Source organism: Durio zibethinus, chromosome 9, assembly GCF_047325235.1.
Source record: "Durio zibethinus cultivar Kanyao isolate XHJ-2024 chromosome 9, ASM4732523v1, whole genome shotgun sequence".
NCBI classification, from domain to species: domain Eukaryota; kingdom Viridiplantae; phylum Streptophyta; class Magnoliopsida; order Malvales; family Malvaceae; genus Durio; species Durio zibethinus.
Window position 1 is genome coordinate 14,424,803 of NC_143170.1, and position 8,419 is coordinate 14,433,221.

Below are 8,419 nucleotides of genomic sequence, written 5' to 3' on the forward strand. Positions count from 1 at the left end.
AAAATCTTGAACCGTAAAAGTTTTGAAAATCGTAAAAAATAGAAAACAAGTCGCTTTATCATGAAACTTCACGTGAAGGCTTAAGGGACCATTGTATGAATTTACAAGCCATAAAAATGGCATTGGCACATAGAAATATGAAGATGGGTCTAAACCCACCTACCACCCTATCGATCCACGGCTTGCGCATCCTGCCTCTTTGGCCTACGTAGCGCCCGCCCGCTCGTTTCATTGGTTGCCTTAGGCATACGGAGTTCATTCCCAGTCTAAGATCAGACCAAACCGAGGGTTGTGGCAGCACGCAGAGGGGGACCCGATTGATCCTCGACTTACGCATCCCACCCCCTGGCCGGCTGAGTGCCCGCACGCTCGTTGCGTGGGTTGACTTAGGCATACGGTGTTCATTGCCAGTTTAAGCATACGGAGTTCATTCCCAGTCTAAGATTGGACCAGACCAAAGGTTGCGGCAGCACATGCTGGGCTCGGGCATGTGCTGGTGCCGCATTTTTCTTCGCCGGGGCACCATCGCCAGAGCATCATCGGAGAACCTGACCGGCGACATTGGGGTTCCAGTGATCGGGGGGGTTGGGGTGGTGTGCGCACATGGTGTGCGATGGGTGTTGGTACTTGTCCCTTATATTGGCCGCCTATCCCTCATCAAACCTCGAGAACTCACACCCCCTTAAAGAGCATTTGAGATTTTACAGGTTTACTGCCAGTAGCCATTAAAGTGTCTAAAATGGGGACACTTTTTTCAAATGGTCACAAAATCTTGTACACTTCGATTTTTTAGCTGAATGTTTTTGGGCATGCCAAGAAAAATACAAGGATCACGTCTACCAAGTTTGGGGCCAAAAATCCTTTTGAACAAATTTTAAAAAATCTCTAACCTCAAAAAGTTTGAAAAAATGTGAAAAATAAAAAACGAGTCGTCTTGCCATGAAACTTCACGTGAAGGCTTAAGGGACCATTGTATGAATTTACAAGCCATAAAAATGGCATTGGCACACAAAAATATGAAGATGTCCCTAAACCCACCTACCACCCTATCGATCCACGGCTTGCGCATCCCGTCTCTTTGGACTGAGGGTTGTTGCAGCAAGATCGACAGCCCGCAGAGGGGGACCCAACCGATCCCTAGCTTATGCATCCCGCCCCTCTGGCCGACTAAGCGATCGGACAGTCGTTTTGTGGGTTGACTTAGGCATACGGAGTTCATTCCCAGTCTAAGATCGGACCGAACCGAGGGTTACGGTAGCACAGGTTGGGCTTGGGCATGTGCTGGTGCAGCATTTTTCTTCACCGGGGCACCATCGTCAGAGCATCACCGGAGAACCTGACCAGTGGCATTTGGGTTCCGACGATCGGGGGGGCCGAGGGGGGTGCACGCACATGATGTACAATGGGTGCTGGTACTTGGCCCTTATATTGGCCCTCTATCCCTCATCAAACCTCCAGAACTCACACCTCCTTAAAGAGCATTTGAGATTTTACAGGTTTGCTGCCAGTAGCCAATAAAGTGTCTGAAATGGGGACACTTTTTTCAAATGGTCACAAAATCTTGTACACTTCGAGTTTTTAGCTGAATTTTTTTGTCCATGCCAACAAAAATACAAGGATCACGTCTACCAAGTTTGGGGCTAAAATTCCTTCTGAAAAAATTTTAAAACTTCCCGAACCACAAAATGTTTCAAAAATTGTGAAAAATAGAAAACGAGTCGTCTTGCCATGAAACTTCACATGAAGGCCTAAGGGACCATTGTATGAATTTAAAAGCCATAAAAATGGCATTGGCATGTAGAAATATGAAGATGTGCCTAAACCTTCCTACCACCCTATCAATCCACGGCTTGTGCATCCCGTCTCTCTGGCCGGCGTAGTGCCCGTCCGCCCACCCGCCCGCTTGTTTCGTCGGTTGGCTTAGGCATACGGAGTTCATTCCCGGTCTAAGATCGAACCAGACAGAGGGTTACGGTAGTAGGATCGGTAGCACGCATAGGGTGACCAGACCGATCACTGGCTTGCGCATCCCGACCCTCTGGCCGACTGAGCACCTGCACGTTCGTTTCGTGGGTTGACTCAGGCATACGGAGTTCATTCACAGTCTAAGCATACGGAGTTCATTCCCAGCCTAAGATCGGATCCGACCGAGGGTTGCAGCAGCACATGCTGGGCTCGAGCTTGTGCTGGTGTTGCATTTTTCTTCGTCGGGGCACTATCGTCGAAGCATCTTCGAAGAACCTGATCGGTGGCAATTGGGTTCTGGAGATCGGGGGGGCCGGGGGGGTGTGCGCACATGATGTGCGATGGGTGCTGGTACTTGGCCTTATATTGGCCCCCTATCCCTCATCAAACCTCAAGAACTCACACCCCCTTCAAGAGCATTTGAGATTTTACAGGTTTGCTGCCAGTAGCCATTAAAGTGTCTGAAATGGGGACACTTTTTTCAAATGGTCACAAAATCTTGTACACTTCGAGTTTTTAGCTGAATTTTTTTGTGCATGCCGAAAAAAATACAAGGATCACGTCTCCCAAGTTTGGGGCCAAAACTCCTTTCAAAAAAATTTTAAAAAGTCCCGAACCCCAAAAAGTTTCAAAAATCATGAAAAATAGAAAACGAGTCGTCTTGCCATAAAACTTCATGTGAAGGCTTAAGGGACCATTGTATGAATTTAGAAGCCATAAAAATGGCATTGGCACATAGAAATATGAAGATGTACCTAAACCAACCTACCACCCTATCGATCCACGGCTTGTGCATCTCGTCTCTCTAGCCGACGTAGTGCCCGCCCGCCCGCCCGCTCGTTTCATCGGTTGGCTTAGGCATACAGAGTTCATTCCCAGTCTAAGATTGGATCAGATCGAGGGTTGCGGTAGCAGGATAAGTAGCATGCAAAGGGGGACTCGATTGATCCCAGGCTAGCGCATCCCGCCCCCTTGGCCGGCTGATCGCCCGCATGCTCGTTTCGTGCCGTGACTTAGGCAAACGAAGTTCATTCTCAATCTAAGAACAAACTAGACCGAGGGTTACGACAGCACAGGCTGGGCTCGGGCATGTGCTGGTCTCACATTTTTCTTCGTCGGGGCACCATCGCCGGACGGCATTAGGGTTCCGACGATCGGGGGGGCCGGAGGGGTGTGCGCACATGATGTACGATGTGTACTGGTACTTGGCCCTTATATTGGCCCCCTATCCCTCATCAAACCTCGAGAACTCACACCCCTTAAAGAGCATTTGAGATTTTAAAGGTTTGCTGCCAGTAGCCATCAAAGTGTTTGAAATGGGGACACTTTTTTCAAATAGTCACAAAATCTTGTACACTTCGAATTTTTAGCTGAGTTTTTTTGTGCTTGCCTATAAAAATACAAGGACTACGTCTACCAAGTTTGGGGCCAAAACTCCTTCTGAAAAAATTTTAAAAAATCCCAAACCGTAAAAAGTTTCAAAAATCATGAAAAATAGAAAACGAGTCGTCTTACAATGAAACTTCACGTGAAGGTTTAAAGGACCATTGTATCAATTTACAAGCCTTAAAAATGGCATTCGCACACAAAAATATGAAGATGTGCCTAAACCCACCTACCACCCTATCGATCCACGACTTGCGCATCCCGTCTCTCTAGACGGCGTAGTGCCCTCCTGCCCGCCCGCACGCTCGTTTCGTCGGTTGGCCTAGGCATACGGAGTTCATTCCCAGTCTAAGATCAGACCGAACCGAGGGTAGCGGCAGCAGGATCGGTAGCACGTAGAGGGGGACCCGGTCGATCCCCGGCTTGTGCATCCTGCCCCTATGGCCGGCTGAGCGCCCGTACGCTCGTTTTGTGGGTTGACTTAGGCATACGAAGTTCATTCCCAGTCTAAGCATACAGAGTTCATTCCCAGTCTAAGATCGGACCATACCAAGGGTTGCGGTAGCACATGCTTGGCTCGGGCATATGCTGGTACCGTATTTTTTTTCATCGTGGCACCATCGTCGAAGCATCGCCAGAGAACCTGACCAGCGGCATTACAGTTCCGACGATAGGGGGCCGGGGGGTGTGCGCAGATGATGTGCAGTGGTTGCTGGTACTTGGCCCTTATATTGGCCCCCTATCCCTCATGAAACCTCGAGAACTCACACCCCCTTAAAGAGCATTTGAGATTTTACAGGATTGCTGCCAGTAGCCATTAAAGTGTCCGAAATGGGGACACTTTTTTCAAATGGTCACAAAATCTTGTACACTTCGAGTTTTTAGCGAAATTGTTTTGTGCATGCCAACAAAAATACAAGGATCACGACTACCAAGTTTAGGAGCCAAAAATCCTTTCAAAAAAATTTTAAAAAATCCTGAACCGCAAAAAGTTTCAAAAATCATGAAAAATAGAAAACGAGTCGTCTTGCCATGAAACTTCACGTGAAGGCATAAGGGACCATTGTATGAATTTACAAGCCATAAAAATGGCATTGGCACGCAAAAATATAAAGATGTGCCTAAACCCACCTACCACCCTATCGATCCACGGCTTGCGCATCCCTTCTCTCTAGCCGACGTAGTGCCCACCCGCCCGCTCATTTCGTCGGTTGGCTTAAGAATACGGAGTTCATTCCCAGTCTAAGATTGGACCAGATCGAGGGTTATGGCAGCAGGATCGGCAGCACATAGAGGGGGACCCGGCCGATCCCCAACTTCCACATCCCACCCCTCCGGCCGACTGAGCGCCCGTACGCTCGTTTCATGGGTTGACTTAGGCATACTGAGTTCATTAACAGTCTAAGCATACGGAGTTCATTCCCAGTCCAATATCAGACCAGACCAAGGGTTGCGGCAGCAGATGCTGGACTCGGGAATGTGCTGGTGCTGCATTTTTCTTCACCAGGGTACCATCATCGAAGCATCGCCGGAGAACCTGACCGACGATCGGGGGGGCCGGGGGGGTGTGCGCACATGATGTGTGATGGGTGCTGGTACTTGGCCCTTAGATTGGCCCCCTATCCCTCATCAAACCTCGAGAACTCACACCCCCTTAAAGAGCATTTGAGATTTTACAGGTTTGCTGCCAGTAGCCATTAAAGTGTCTGAAATGGGGACATTTTTTTCAAATGGTCACAAAATCTTGTACACTTCGAGTTTTTTGCTGAATTCTTTTGTGCATGCCAAAAAAAAATACAAGGATCACGTCTACCAAGTTTAGGGCCAAAACACCTTCCAAAAAAATTTAAAAAATCCTGAACCGTAAAAAGTTTCAAAAATTTTGAAAAATAGAAAACGAGTCGTCTTGCCATGAAACTTCACGTGAAGGCTTAAGAGGCCATTGTATGAATTTACAAGCCATAAAAATGGCATTCGCGCACAGAAATATGAAGATGTGCCTAAACCCACCAACTACCCTATCGATCCACGGCTTACGCATCCCGTCCCTCTGGTCGGCGTAGTGTCCGCCCGTTCGCTCGTTTCGTCGGTTGGCTTAGGCATACAGAGTTCATTCCCAGTCTAAGATTGGACCGAACCGACGGTTGTGGCAGTAGGATCGGCAGCACGTAGAGGGAGACCCGGTCGATCCCTGGTTTGCACATCTCGCCCCTCTGGCCGACTGAGCGCCCGCACGCTCGTTTTATGGCTTGACTTAGGCATACGAAGTTCATTCCCAGTCTAAGCATACGGAGTTCATTCCCAGTCTAAGCATACGGAGTTCATTCTCAGTCCACCAAGTTTGGGGCCAAAAATCCTTCCGAAAAAATTTCAAAAAATCTCAAACCGTAAAAAATTTCCAAAATCCTGAAAAATAGAAAACAGTCATCTTGCCATGAAACTTCACGTGAAGGCTTAAGGGACCATTGTATGAATTTGCAAGCCATAAAAATGGCTTTGGCATGCAAAAATATGAAGATGTGCCTAAACCCACCTACCACCCTATTGATCCACGGCTTGCGCATCACCTCTCTCTGGCCGGCGTAGTACCCACCCGCCCGCCCGCCCGCTCATTTCATCGGTTGGCTTAGGCATACGGAGTTCATTCCCAGTATAATATTGGATTGGATGGAAGGTTACAGCAGCAAGATTGACAGCATGCAAAGGGGGACCCGATCGATCCCCGGCTTGCACATCCCGCCCCTCTGGCAGGCTGAGTGCCCACACGCTCATTTCGTGGGTCGACTTAGGCATATGGAGTTCATTCCCAGTCTAAGCATACGGAGTTCATTCCCAGTCTAAGATCGGACTGGACCAAGGGTTGCGACAGCACATGCTTGGCTCGGGCATGTGCTGGTGCCGTATTTTTCTTCGTCGGGGCACCATCGTCGGAGCATCGCCGGAGAACTTGACCGGTGGCATTGGGGTTCTGACGATCAAGGGGGCCGGGGGGTGTGTGCACATGATGTGCGATGGGTATTGTTACTTGGCCCTTATATTGGCCCTCTATCCCTCATCAAACCTCAAGAACTCACACCCTCTTAAAGAGCATTTGAGATTTTACAGGTTTGCTGCCAGTAGCCATTAAAGTGTCTGAAATAGGGACACTTTTTTCAAATGGTCACAAAATCTTGTACACTTCGAGTTTTTAGCTGAATTTTTGTGTGAATGCCAACAAAAATACAAGGATCATGTCTACAAAGTTTGGGGCTAAAACTCCTTTCGAAAAAATTATAAAAAATCCCAAACCGTAAAAAAGTTTTGAAAATCATGAAAAATAGAAAACGAGTCGTCTTGCCATGAAACTTCATGTGAAGGCTTAAGGGACCATTGTATGAATTTACAAGCCATAAAAATGGCAATGGCACGTAGAAATATGAAGATATGCCTAAACCCACCGACCATCCTATCGATCCACGGCTTGCGCATCCGTCTCTCTGGTCGGCGTAGTGCCCGCCTGCTCATTTCATCAATTGGCTTAGGCATACGGAGTTCATTCCTAGTCTAAGATTAGACCAGACCGAGGGTTGTGGCAACAAGATCGGCAGCACGTAGAGGGGAACCTGGCCGATGCCCAGCTTACGCATCCCGCCCCTCTGGCTGGCTGAGCGTCCGTACGCTCATTTTGTGGGTTAACTTAGGCATACAGAGTTCATTCCCAGTCTAAGCATACGGAGTTCATTCCCAGTCTAAGATCAAACTGGACTGAGGGTTGTGGTAGCACATGCTGGGCTCGGGCATGTGCTGGTGCCGCATTTTTCTTTGTCGGGGCGTCATCGTCGAAGCATCGCTCGAGAAGCTAACCGACGGCATTGGAGTTCCGGCGATCGGGGGCGCCGGGGGGGTGTACGCACATGATGTGGGATGGGTGCTGGTACTTGGCCTTTATATTGGCCCCCTATCCCTCATCAAACCTTCAAAACTCACACCCCCATAAAGAGCATTTGAGATTTTACAGGTTTGCTGCCAGTTGCCATTAAAGTGTCTGAAATTGGGACACTTTTTTCAAATGGTCACAAAATCTTGTACACTTCGAGTTCTGAACTGAATGTTTTTGTGTATGCCAACAAAAATACAAGGATTACGTCTACCAAGTTTGCAGTCAAAACCCCTTCCGAAAAAATTTTCAAAAATCCTGAACCCCAAAAAGTTTCAAAAATCGTGAAAAATAGAAAACGGGTCGTCTTGTCATGAAACTTCACGTGAAGGCTTAACGGACCATTGTATGAATTTACAAGCCATAAAAATGGCATTGGCATGCAAAAATCTGAAGATGTGCCTAAACCCACCTACCCCCATATCGATCCACGGCTTGCGCATCCCGTCTCTTTGGCCTGCGTAGTGCTCGCCCACCCGCTCGTTACGTCGGTTGGCTTAGGCATACGGAGTTCATTCTCAGTCTAAGATTGAACCGGTCTGAGGGTTGCGACAATAGGATCGGCAGCACATAGAGGGGGACCTGGCTAATCCCCGACTTGCGCATCCTGCCCCTTTAGCTGGCTGAACGCCTGCACGTTCGTTTCGTGGGTTGACTTAGGCATACGGAGTTCATTCCTAGTCTAAGTATGTGGAGTTCATTACCAGTCTAAGATCAGACCAGATCGAGGGTTGCGGTAGCACATGCTCGGCTCGGGCATGTGCTGGTGCCGTATTTTTCTTTGCCAGGGCACCATCACCAGAACATCACCGGAGAACCTGACCGACGGCATTGGGGTTCCGATGATCGGGGGGGCCGGGGGGGTGTGCACACATGATGTGCGATGGGTGCTGGTACTTGGCCATTATATTGGCCCCCTATCCCTCATCAAACCTCAAGAACTCACACCCCCTTAAAGAGCATTTTAGATTTTACAGGTTTGCTGCCAGTAGCCATTAAAGTGTCTGAAATGGGGACACTTTTTTCAATGGTCACAAAATCTTGTACACTTCGAGTTTTTAGCTGAATTTTTTTTTGCATGCCAACAAAAATACAAGGATCACGTCTACCAAGTTTGGGGCCAAAAACCCTTTCAAAAAAATTTTAAAAATT